Raw genomic sequence first — 13,404 nt, 5'->3', positions numbered from 1 at the left:
AAGTGCAGAGGATATTTTTTTTAATTCATTCATTCATTCATTTATTTTTGGCTGTGTTGGTCTTCGCTGCTGCACACGGGCTTTCTCTAGTTGTGGTGAGCAGGGGCTACTCTTGGTTGCGGTGCGCAGGCTTCTAATTGCAGTGGCTTCTGTTGTTGTGGAGCGCGGGCTTTAGGCACGTGGGCTCAGTAGTTGTGGCTCATGGGCTCTAGAGCACAGGCTCAGTAGTTGTGGCTCGCGGGCTCGGTAGTTGTGGCGCACGGGCTTAGTTGCTCCGCGGCATGTGGGATCTTCCCGGACCAGGGCTCGAACCCGCATCCCCTGCATTGGCAGGTGGATTCTTAACCACTGTGCAACTGGGGGAGCCCCTGAGACACTTGTTTTTGTCATGTAATGTCTTGCATACATTTAGGAATGTTGTTGTGGGACCGGTGGTAACCATATATCAAGGAAAATAAAATAGGGCTAAAGGTTATAGAGCGTTTACTATGTGCTTGGCACTGTGCTAGGTGCTTCACATAGTTTATTTCTTTCATTCTTGAAATGATGCGGTGAAGTATGTTTCATGACTTATTTGCAATTGAAGAAACAGAACATGTGACTATAGATCAAGGGTTAGCAAACCTTTTCTTAAAAGAACCAGAGAGTAAATATTTTAGGCTTTGCAGGCCGTAGAGCTTGTCTCAACTACTCAACTCTACCCTTGTAGGGTGAAAGCAACCATAAACAATACACAAGTAATCAGGCATGGCTGTGCTCCAATAAAACTTTTTATTTATGAATTTGGCCCTCCGTCTATAGTTTGCCAACTCCTGTTAAACAATAAAATAATAATAACTGTCATTTATCAATTGCCAATTCTGCGGGTCAAGTACTTTACATGCATTATCCCACTGAATCTTCATAACTCTTCTGTATGGTGAGTGTCTTTATGCTCATTTTGTAGATGTGAAAACTAAGACTTATCCAGGATAAGTAACTTATTTAGGATTAAGCAGTTGGTCAGTGACGGCACCAGGATTTTATCCTAGGTCTTTTTTATTTCTAGCCTTTTTAGCAAACACTGCTGGTTGTCCTTCAATATCTACCATTTCTTCTTTCCTTTAGTATAGCAGCTATAGTATAGTTCTAGCTGAGCTCCTGACTGCCTAGTCACAGACTGCATATCCTTGTCTTTTTTGTAGTGGGGCATGGTTGTAGTCGAAGGGAAATAAGTGAGCATGATGTTTTCAACTTCCAGGCCTGCCCGTAAAGAAAAGGAGCATGCCTACTCCATTGTCTTGTTCCTCTTCCCACTGGCTGGAATGCTTTCATGATGGCAGGAGCTGGGGCAGCTCTCTAGATCAGGAGTTGAAAGTAATGTGTTGAGAATGGTTAAGTATCTACCATTGGGGATGAGGACTTGAAATGGACCTAGCATGTCAGCCTAGGACTGCATGTTATTTGAACTGCTGTATGAAACTTTTTTCTTTTTAAACCACTGTTATGTGGAGCATCTTTGTTATAGCAGTATATCTGTATCCTGACTAACGTAAACACCCATACTGGGGACAGAGGGCATATTCCGAGGAGTTTCCCAGAAATCTCTTGCTTATGGGTAGGAGTGGATACACTTTCAGTGTCTTGCATTTTGTTTCTTGCCTCAGGGCCCTTTTGTCATAGAAGCTCCTCTGCTTTCCTTTTCTTTAATTCAGTCACCCTCATCCATCCCTGAGCTCTCTCTTCCCACTAAGGCCAGCATTTCCTTAGCTTTCCCGTTCCTTGTGGTCTCAAGGAAAAGTACCATGGCTGATCACTTTGTGATCAAACAGACCAAGGCAAAAAAAAAAAAAAAAAATGCAGAACAAGGAAAGACCAAAACCAAATAGGGAATAATAATAAAAGTAACACACATGGAGAAATTGCAAAGCTTAAAAAGCTAATGCCATTTCTGCATTCAGGTCCTTGGTGTCTGGTGGTTGACTTACCTCTGAAGGCTTTGGGACTGTCACCTGTTTCTGTGCACTGAAACTCTCTTCCTCGCCCTGACCCCTTCTCTTTGATAGGTGATGCTGATCCCTTTTCCAGCCCACACCTAATTTCCCTCAAGTTGCCCAACTGGCTTGTGTGGCTATGAGACTTAGAGGGGAATTTCTACAGCAGTGGTATCCTGGAAACATTTCTTTCTCCTCTTCCTTGGAAATGTGATGTCCCATGGTTGGTGAGCTGTTGAACTTTGTTCTATACGTTCAAGAAAGAGAACACACATGCAGAGTGGTCTATGCTTTTCTAGATATGAGTTGGGCGATTTGAGAAGACAGACACCCAAGGAAACGCTGGCTCCTGACTTCTGCCCTCATGGTGTGTTTACTGAGGGTAATGTGGAGAGCGCATCTTAAGTAGGAAGTTGGGCAAGTCATTCAACTTTACCAAACTCCCCTGCTTCATCTAGAAAAGGAGAACACTAGGGAAACCCAACTGACAGAGCGTTGAGAAGATCAGAAGAGATGATGTGTGTAGAAACACTTTTCAAATCATAGTGTAGTTTAAATGTGTTTAATCAAGCTGGACATTTGAGATATAGATAGTAAGTTAAAAGGAGTTCAGAGACAAGCGAAACCATTACATATTAAAAGCTTGAAGAAGGTCTTATGGCGGAGGTAGCCCATAAGGGCTAGTATAGTGGATGTTTGTCAAGTTCACGGTCACCCAGCACCGTATGCATTTGTGTCTCCCTGAAGGCAGAAGACAGAAACTTCTTCCCAGGGACCTTCCTAAGGGGCAGGCATGTGATCTAAGTTCTGCACTCAGATTTTAGCTTGGAAACAAATTATGGGAAAAAGTAGGCTCCACTGGGCACCCACTATCAGAGGCGGCAATGGGGAGAATTGAAAGGAAGCCTCCCGTGCCAGCCTCTTTCTGGGTGATGGGAAGTCTATGGCCTGCCTCAACTGCCTTGGGTCCCCACTGGGCAGCCCTGGGATGTAATCTGTTTGGTTGCTTAGCCTCTGGCCTAAAGCTCTTAGAGTTTCTGGGAAGTACTTTACATCCTTTGATAATTTCTTTTTTCAGATGAAACTGGCACACATGGGTCCTGTTGTTTCCAACTGAGAATCACTGCTCATAAAGACTGGGAGATTTGTTAAGTGAAATGACCAAGAGAACATATATATGCTCAGAATAGAGCATTAAGCAAGGAAAATGAATTCACACAATTTCTGTGGATTCCTTGTCTTGGGAAGTGGGAGTTAAGTTTGGATAGATGGAGTAAAACCAGTTGACAAGAGCCTTGAATGCCTTGCAGAGGAAGGAGAATTTTAAACCATCGAGAAGGGGAGCTACTGAAAATATCTGAACAGATAAATGGCATCAATAAACATGACTTTGGAGGAAAGTAAAGACCAAGCTGCTTATCTCCCCTTTTCTCCTGGCAGGTAGTTTCAATTCAAGCCACAGGAAGTGATGCTAGCTAAATGAACTAAAACAGAGAGGAAAAGCTATGGGGTAGGTTACTGAATCAGAGGAAATCCTGAAGAACCAGGTTTTAGTAAAGTTGGGGCCAGCGCATTCCCGAAACCCTAGATACTAGGAACTATAAAGCAGTCTTTTCAGTGGGCTGTGCTTACCCCATGGCTAGGAGAGAGCCATGTACCCTGATTAACAGTCCCAGTAAGACCACCCATAGAGAGAAAATTGGTTCTCCAGAGAGATCAGGCACTGGGAGCAGATGAAAGAGGAGATGTCCACTGTACCTGTCCTCAGCAATGGCCCTAAAGACATTGGACACAAAGCGAAAAGGCATAAAGCACGTCTGAGTCCATCTGAGTAGAGGTGAAACAAAACCATCGGAGTGGTTATTTTCCCTCCCTGTATAGCAAGGACCCATGATAACATCCCTCAGTAGGTTTACAGCAGCTTCTTCTCCCCGCTGCAGGGTTGTGAATTGGGGTCATTAAGTTTTAAGTTGTTCTGCTGCTTCCGTGTAAGTGGTCATGTAAATATCAGGATGCTGGATGGGGGAAGCAAGTAATGGCATGACTCTCAAGATCTTGGATTATCGCTTATTAACTTACATCCAGAAAAACCTTAAGAATAGCACCCCATTCCCCCAGTCATAAGCCGAGCATACTTTATGAGCGCTGCGTTAGCAAAGCAAAGCTAATAATTGTAGCCATGTAGATGCAGAAACCATTAATGTTTCTCATGCCCTGTGGTAGGAAGAAATATATTAAAAATTGATTTTTGGTTTCTGCCTGTGTCTGTGTAACATTTATAATAAAGGATATAGGAGAAAGTATCCTTTAAAATTGATATTTTAAAGCATTTTGGGGTTGTTGGTGTTAACATAAATTTTTATTAATGGCTTCATATTGCATGGTAAAAGGTCAGCATCTGAATATGACAATTTTCTCTTCTTAAAAAAAGATGGTGCTAGGATTCTTCAATAATTACATATAAGCCAGAATTTTTGCTACATTATTGGGTTAAATCATTTTTAGACATGAAATTATTCTTTGAACATAACGGAAGCTTAGTGTGCATTTTCTTCCTCCATTTTCTCTTTTTTTAACTCTTTTTCTTGCCTCTTTCTATGTGCAATAGATGTAACTTGTTTCCTTGCTGTATATACAGTAAGCACTGAGCCATGTGTTCATATTACTTCTTTGTCTCTGGGATTCTATTATCAGTGTACTCTTTTATAATTGAAGCAGCTTTTGTTCATTGGCAAAAACACATTGCATTTTATTTTGTTCCTGTTTCAGCGTCTTGGACATGATGTGGTGAATATACAATCCTGCGGGTGTTTTTTTTCCCAGTCACTTTAACTAAAATATACTTCTAAAAAGCCTGCCCCATTTGTTCTGAATGTTTTAGCATTTATCTTAGCTGTAATTCCCCAGAAATTAAATGGCATGGTGCACTTTCTGATGGGTTTTCATTAATCTGGTATAGTTTTGCTGCTGATTTGAGTTTATCAAATAGGGTTATAACCGGATGGAAATAATGCTGTCAGATGCTTGGATTTATCATATGTTTTGTAATTCCACAGATGATATGGGCAAGATGGATCCGTATCAGAAAACAGCCTTTGAGTCAGAAGAGCTGCAGAGGCTCAACGTGTTAATTGCCAACCACCTAAAGTTTATAAAGAATGACATTTTATGCTACCTTGTTCATCATAGTTTTAGAAAGACTATGTGATAGATTAATAAAACATAGCAAATCTTCTATGCAAACCAAATGTTTATAATAAATGGAGCATAATCTAACTGTTCTGCTATAAAATGAATTAAAGTAGTCTCTAGCCAGTAAATGCAAAAAGAATAGAGTAGGATGGTTAGGTGACCTTAACAGGCAAGCATTTTACTATTGAATACATAATTGCCTTTCAAATGGTCCTCCCCTGTCAGGATGGAGTGGGTTCAAAGTAACACTGGAGTCTTTTCTTTAGCTAGTAGTAGCAAAACTGGCTGCAAATTGGATACTTAGTGGCTGGGGGATGGGGGCTAATTATAGCCACTCATATCTGAATGGAGACCTCCTATAAGTCCAACTGAAAATACTGTCGTTTTAATGTAGTTCTCTGCCGTGTTGTACTATGCACTAGCAGTTTTTTAAACTTAGTTGGGCACCCATAGTATGTGAATAGAGAAGGCAAATTAATATCAACTGCAATAAAAATCTATCAGGAGGCTTATAATACAGTCTCAAAATACATTTACTTTTTATTATTGACAAACAGGTACCATGGTAGCCTTCAAAGTCGGAAGAGAACGGGTGATGATGATAGAAGTTGAAAGTGAAAAAGTGCTTTTCTTTTCCCTATTTGTATTTATCTTAGAACTATCCTTTTCTTAGTTTAACTTTTCACTCTTTGTAGCTATATACAAGGTGGAAAGCTTCTCTGAGATTTTACTTATTATTTTTATTTTTTTAAACCAGGATAAGTTTACAGTGCGCTAAGCTTCCACTCTGTTCTTCTCTTTCGGGTGGAGGTGATCTTATTTAAAATATCATTTTGGAGCTTCCCTGGTGGCGCAGTGGTTGAGAGTCCGCCTGCCGATGCGGGGGACGTGCGTTCGTGCCCCGGTCCGGGAGGATCCCACATGCCTCAGAGCGGCTGGGCCCGTGAGCCATGGCCGCTGAGCCTGCGCGTCCGGAGCCTGTGCTCCGCAACGGGAGAGGCCACAACAGTGAGAGGCCCGCGTACCGCAAAAAATAAAATAAAATAAAATATCATTTTGCTTTGGGCTTAATTTCAGAGAAGGCAATGACCAGGGAAGCTACTGGATGACAGAGCCTCGTGGTTTTGGCGCACGCGCAGAAGGCGGTAGGAGCCAGGCAGCAGCTCTCGTGCGGCTGATTTCTGTAGACAGGCAAACTCCATCATTAGCAGAGGGTCGTGGGAAGAATTTTCAGCAATGATGGTTTTACACTGTGGTCCAGAACAGACGCTGAGGAACATTGCTCTTCTCCTGCACTTCTTCCTCCTCCTTCTCTTCTTTCTCCTTCTATAATTCCTTCTAGCTTTCTTCTTTAACACTTAAGCAGAGGGACTCTTCTAAGCCTACATGTTCTTACAGCTACTGTGTCAGTTTGCTCTAGCCAGGCTTAACCAACAGAAACTTATTTCCTCATGGTTCTGGAGGCTGGAAGACCAAGATCAAGGTGCCAGTAGGGTGGGTTTCTTCTGAGGCCTCTCTTCTTGGCTTGCAGGTGGCCGCCTTCTCCCTGTGTCCTCATGGTTTTTCCCCTTTGCATGAACGTATTTCTGGTGTTTCTTCCTCCTCGTATAAAGGCATCAGTACTATCAGATTAGGGCCCTGCCCCTATGATCTCCTTTAACCTTATTATTCCCTAAAGGCTCTGGCCCCAGATACAGTCACCTTGAGGGATAGGACTTCAACAGGTAAATTTTAAGGAGACACAATTCAGTCTATAATAGCTACCATAAAGGCTGTCTGGATAAATGATTCATTTAGACCATGATATGAAATATACATTAGATCTTTTCTGGTGAGTGAAAGTTGTCCATCTCACATCCAAGAGAGAGCTATTTGTGAAGGAGTTAACAGCCCAACCCTCACTCCCACTCTTTTTTTAATACCTCACTTCTCCTTCAGAGCATCTCACTCTGGAGAACAACCATCCTTCTCTTCAGGGTCCCAAGCCCACATTATTGTGGGGTTGTTTTTAGCAGAACCATCTTCTTTGCTTAATGACTAAATAAAAGTTCCATGGTTCCTCTTTCCTGCCCCACATCAAAGCTTACCTACCCTCTTGTTCAGCCATTCCAAATTCTGAACTTCATTTTTTTGGACGTCTCATACCTGCTTAACCAAACCTGATGTACGTGTATGGTGAGAATTTCAAACTCCAAAAGCTGTCTGATAAAGGACCATTATCATCTTTGTGACAAACATCGTCACTGCTAACATTTATTTGATCCTCACAGCAACCATACCCAGTAGTCACTGTCATTATTCATGTGTTACAGCTGTGGAAACTGAGACTGTTATGTCATTATTTGCATATTAGAAATTAGAAATGAAGGCCATTAAGAGGTTAAGCACAAGATTGTGCAACTTTTAAGTGGCTGAGCAAGAATTTGAACTTGGGAAGCCTGGCTCTAGCACCTGTACTATTAACTATGATGCTGTTAGGAGTGAATAGCACAGCTGAGATCAGGAAGAGATTCTAGAAACCCTTCATAGTTTAACTCAGTATTTGAAACTGATGAAGAAACCAAGGGCCCAGTGGTTCTTATTTTCACATGGTCATACAATGAAATGCCACCCAACAAACTCCAGGCGGCTGGGATTGCTATTTTTATTACACAGAATATAAATAACGTTTACCAGCTTTGAACACGTAAATACCACTTTGTCTGCATAACCTCAAACTTTCACAATTGAATAAGATGGACTTCAATTTCCCCATCTTGCAGATAAGGAAACTGAGGTCAGCAGTTAGTTATAACGGACCGCAAAATCAAACTAGGTGATTCTTTGTCCTATAACCATGCTCTTTCCTCTCTCCTGGCTTTGCACTGTCTCTACAGCCATGGCTCCAGGTCCTGAGACCCCATCCCCCGTAACCTTTGTGAGGAAAGATTATGTGTGTCTCTGTCCCAATTTAGGCAGTATCACTGAAATAAAACATAGACAAAGACAGTCATGGGTGCAAGACAGCCTCTGCAACTACTAGCTGTATGGTTCCCTCACCTCTTCAAGGCTCTCTGAGACTTGATTTTTCTCGTATGTGAAAGAGGAAGAATAATGGTAACCACATCAAGGCAATATTTATTAATTCAATGAATATTTATTTAGCACCTTTCATGTGACCACTAGAGACAGGGTTTTGGCCTCAAACGTTGCTGAGAGAATTTAAAAATACATTACAAAGGGCTTAGCACAGCTTCCTGGGACATAGTAAGTACTCAGCAAATACTATGAGGTGGTCCTATTATTGTTATTATATTATTGTGGGTGCCCTGGCAGTTGTCTGTTCTGCTTGCATACAGCATTATCGCAGGTGTTTTGTGGGGAAACATACACACATACACACACACATTAAGCAAAGAAGTTTTTTTCCATGTTATCATTATTGGATCCTTGATAATAGTGGTCCTGATGCAACTAGTTTTTCCCTCTCGATCTATCTAATACTTGGGCCTGCTCTCCACAGCTTTGTAGTTATTCTTCTCCCTTTCATCTTCCAAGCCATTAGAAGCCCTTATCTTTGATCTCCAATAGCTTTCAAAGAAGCTGGAGAAATCTTTTCTACCAAGTAAGACAGCCTTTCCTCCTCTGCATTCCCCCCATATGCTGCCCTTTCTGTGACTTGGCGATGCAGCGTCTTCAAAGTTACCAACCCAACCTGGTTACCAAGCCACCTCGGCACCAATTTTGTTATTTTATTTTATGGATATTAGTGTCCTTTACCAATAATGTCCTGTGCTTTCCCCTGAGCCTTTGATTTCCTTTCAGAAGTAGATCCCTTATATTCAATTAGTAACACTTAAAAAACTTCTTTCTACTGGTTTATAGTCCCATCTGGAGGAAGGGAGTTACTCTGCAGTATAAATTGAGTGTAAAATTTGGCTATGAAATAAGGATTCACTTCCGTTAAGGCAAAAAGAAGAGATGCATAAAATTCAAATCATGCATAGAATAAATGCTTTATCTTTAAGAAACATAAAAATAGGCATCAAACACCATAAAAACATAGAGGGTTTCCTCTCTCTGTCTCTGTCTCTGTCTCTCTTTTTAGAAACGAATTTGTGTGCAATTTCATAGCAAAAACTTTGCGGTGAAAGATTATGTATGTCCAATGCTGATAAGACTGCCCAAATATAAATTTTATGATGCGTTTCCTTTAGAATTCCATCTTTCTACCAGCATAATCAAAGAAAGGAAAATAAAGTTTAAAAGCCTTTGGAGAGCCAAGCACAGGCACCTGAAGAAATCGGGAAAGAATGAGAACCTGTAAATTGTAGCTAATTTGTAACATTTTTGCTAAGGCTGGTCTCCTTAAAAGAAGGCGCTTGCTCTATATTTTCTCTCCTCCTTCGGCCACAGGACTGTGCTTCCTGCTAACACCTGCCAGTGATAAAAATGCAGGGTAGGAAGTGAGGGGGGTGAAGCTATTAGGGAAGCTTGCAAGCCAGCATCCTGAGCCCAGGAAGACCACAGTGGGGGGACTTATCTGATCCTCTAGGGAATTGACAGTGGGTAGAATCACTGCAATTGAGTAATAATGCAGTTCATCTTCACTTAACCAGCAGCTGAAAGACCCTCAAACCTATCTGTATCGCTGATACAGATAGGAAGTCACAGGTGAAGCCTGAGAGGGTGCCTTTGAGGACCCTTAGGATCAGACACCTGAAGGTGTGCACAGAATATTTGTGTTTCAAAAATCTTCCAGTAGCAAAATGATAATTCCTTATATTTTTCTAATGTAACAACCCCCAAATTGTGACAAATAAAAATGGTGTCTCTGCTCAGGTAAATTTGGGAAATATTGATTAAAGAGAGGAAAAAAAGTTAAAGGAATTTAAAAAAATATTGCAGGACTTTTCAGCGCCTTTAATAGATTCATGAGCATTGTGAATATCTAACAGAGAAACAGTGTGAAATAGTAGTTTGATTTTTCACTAAGTGTCTCACAGGTCTGATTCTTTGCAATCCACTTGAAGATACACTGGTTTAGTGCTTCACAAAGCACTTTCATACAGATTATGTCTGAAAAGTGAGCACATGTATATTTCATCAGGGATGTATTAAAATATAGTCTGTCGGTTTAATAAAATCTCAGTTACCTTCAGGGTTGCAATCCCTCATCTGTAATTTCACAGAGTCACAAAAAAGTCATACTTTGACCATCACTACCTACGATCCCCTGAAACTTTCTGGCTTTCACATCTGTGTTTTCTATTTTTAGAAACCACTGTTTATTTGCAGGAAATATTGAATTCATTTTCCTAGACTAGGTTTACTCTACTGGCAAGAGATTTCAGATTTTCATTTTTATCATTATCTCTTTAAACCTGATTGTGTTTAACTTCTTACAGTTTCATTATTCCTAAGCACCACCTCTGACGTTTTACATTTCAAATTTTACTTTATTTCTTTAAGTGTCTGTGCCTTTATTCCTGTGTCATGTGGGGAGGATGAATTTTCGCTCTTCCACCTTGCTTAACCACATCATTGGAGATCAGCAACTCAGCAGGCCTAGCATGCTGTTTCTAAGAATATATGATGGTCCAGATGACGGATTTTGTATTTGGTGAAAAAGTCCTATTTTCTGCTAAAAATATGAATTAGAGAAAAGCTCGATCACCAAAGTCAAATGTCTGAAATGCAGGTCCAAGGTGCCGTCCTCTATATTGTTCGAGGAAAGGTCCTTTGCTTCAGTCGATCTCCCTGCAGAAGTGGGTTAACCTTGAGTAAATTAGCGAATTAGGTCATTCTGAACATACTATGCCCCAACCGTATTGATTACATGAGTTATTACTATAATACTATCTTAAATTTATATGGAACCTTGGAACCTTGCAAAAATCTGTTAGGATTCTTGCATCTATTATCCTATATATCCTGAGATACTATTTGGAATAGATAACCACAGGTACAAAAACTAGGGCAATGACCAATCAAAATGGACCCAGGTCCAGCCCAGAGCAGAATGGTGGAGCCCCCTGCACTGTGCTGTGCTAGGCGCCCCCCTCTTAGCTGTTGCATCCAAGAGAGGTTGCATCACGTCATAGGGTGATCGATGCTGCACCCAAGTAGCCAGCATGGAAGTGTCTTAATGTTTTAACAGCCAGTGCAGCTGTACTATGCTGCAGGTCAGAGCAGAATATATCATGAGAAGGATACTAAGAAATAGACTGAAGTAGTACCATTTTTCTCATTTTGGAAAAATTACAAAGGAAAAAAAAAAAAAACACCTGGGGTATAAAAGCCTTTTGACCCTTAACCAAAATCGTAGTCACTGACACTAGACCAAATAGATACCAATCTGCTATTCTTTCCACTGAGCCAGGAAGAAAGGATGTACATAAAGTGGTGACCCGAGGTCCCTCAGCTGCAGGTAACACATTTTGTATGGATTAGTAAACACTTGTGAAAATAAGTTGATTGAGGGAAAAGACATAGCATATGACTCCACGAATTGTATCTGCCATTCTCCGAGGGTCAAATCAAGCTTGTTAATTGAACCTCCAGGTAGTGTTTCCCCGTGGTTGCCTACCCCCTCATATCAGCACACATTACAGTGCCTACCCCAGACAAAAGCAGCCAAGCATACAAATCATGATTTGAAAAATTGGAGGGGCTAGGCCAGGACATGTGGCTAACAGCTTGCTTTCTGTTAAGTTGCAAAATAGCAGCTTTGGGAGTTGCCAGGTTCATCTGACTTCAGGGTCCGTCATTAACCCATTAAATCTCAGCTCCGGTAGCAAAGGCTGAGGAATTTGCAACGGGATCACCTCCGCCCTTTGCAGCCGTGGGAAAAGGGTTGAGTGTATCGTTTGGTTTCCTGTCTTATCGAATGATGGCTGCTATGGTGAGTTGGAATTTGTTGTACTTAAGCTTTTTCTCCAGTCTGCTGCAGACTGATGTAGGAATTCTTAGACCCAGAGGTAAAAGGATATCTCGTAAAATAAGAAGTCTGTCTACGTGTTCCTCAGTCCACATTGCTTTTGGTCAATGAGAAGTGGGACAGTCACACACTAAACAATCCCATAGAATATTCACGGTAGCCAGCATGTATCTATCTGTATCTTGTGTCATGGTTTTGCTGTCTATTGTTTGTTTTCAAAAGGTTAGGGAGAATTGTTTCCTCATCTCTGTGGGAAAAGAAAAAGGGAACCAAGGAAAGTCCTTACTCTCCGGGGCGGGGGGGAATGATTAAGGGACATAATGGGCTGTTTTGAGCAAGTGGTACTGAAAGTGCCTCCTGCTGAGAGTGTGTGATTTATGCTGAGAGGCTGCTCTTGAGGCAGGTGTATGTCTGGGAGAGCCAACGTGGGTGGGTCCGATGGATGACCCAGCAGCAGAGAGAAATACAATAGCAGAATGTCCCCAGTCCAGGGCTGGGAATGCATGTAAAGAGATACTAGAGAAAGCTGATTCACGGGCAGCTGTGATCGTTATGGGAATTTGGAAGAAATAAACAATCAAAGCCTTCGAACTTGTCAAGAAACTTTTAATTCCTATAAGAGAGTAAACTGTTTTAAAGATAAATAAATAAATATTCATTGAGCCTCTTCAGCGTTCATGGTGTTCTTCCCAGCAGTGGAGGATTCCTAACAAGCGTAAACGAAATTTTGTCATCAAGAGAAGCAGAGTGCCTAGAGGCTCTTGATACGTGCTGTGGGGTGGATCTAGGCGTGGGTCACAGCAGCATCGCTCGTTTAGTGAGCCTGGGCAAACTGTTTAACATCCTTGTGGCTCAGTTTCCTTGTCTGTAATAAAGCACATAATGGTAGCCCTCGCCTCATACAATGAGTTTAAGTTGAATGTACTTCATACATACAACATTTTTAGAACAACAGTAAGCACTTAAAATGTCAGCCATTTCATGTTTGGTAAGACTCTTACCAAACATTTATCAAGGATCTAATCTTGGCTCTAGGGCTTGAGTCCTCGTATCAGCTCAACCATGAAGCAGCTGTGTTGCTTCAGATACGTCACATAGCATCTGTGCTTCTCCGAAGCACGGCGCTCTCCTCAGTAAATTGAGGATCTTAATACTTGCCCTACTGACTGAGGGGATTACGCTGCCGATCTCTATAACAATCCCTCCGGTGAAACCCCTTTGCAAGGTACAAAGTTCTGGGCAAATGCAAAGTCGCAGTAGTTTTTACTTTAAGAGAGGCATTTATTGTTAGGAATAAGTTGTTATGATCTAGTTGCAGAA

At 41.4% G+C, this 13,404-nt stretch overlaps 1 protein-coding gene across 4 annotated transcripts in view; it reads left to right on the top strand.

The window, feature by feature from the left end:
* PPARGC1A (PPARG coactivator 1 alpha) overlaps window positions 1-13,404 on the top strand; it is a 660,339-nt gene that overhangs the window by 472,376 nt on the left and 174,559 nt on the right. The window contains exon 1 of one of the 4 annotated variants that reach the window (XM_060299212.1): window positions 2,140-2,200. The exons of the other annotated variants lie outside the window; for them this stretch is intronic. The gene's annotated coding sequence lies outside the window, so the exon portion shown is untranslated. Of the gene's footprint in view, window positions 1-2,139; window positions 2,201-13,404 lie in introns of those variants that run through there. 4 annotated transcript variants of the gene reach the window in all.

This window comes from Globicephala melas, chromosome 5 (assembly GCF_963455315.2).
Source record: "Globicephala melas chromosome 5, mGloMel1.2, whole genome shotgun sequence".
Taxonomy (NCBI): Eukaryota; Metazoa; Chordata; class Mammalia; order Artiodactyla; family Delphinidae; genus Globicephala; species Globicephala melas.
The sequence above is the reverse complement of the archived record's forward strand: the minus strand, read 5'-3'. Positions and strand labels throughout refer to the sequence as shown.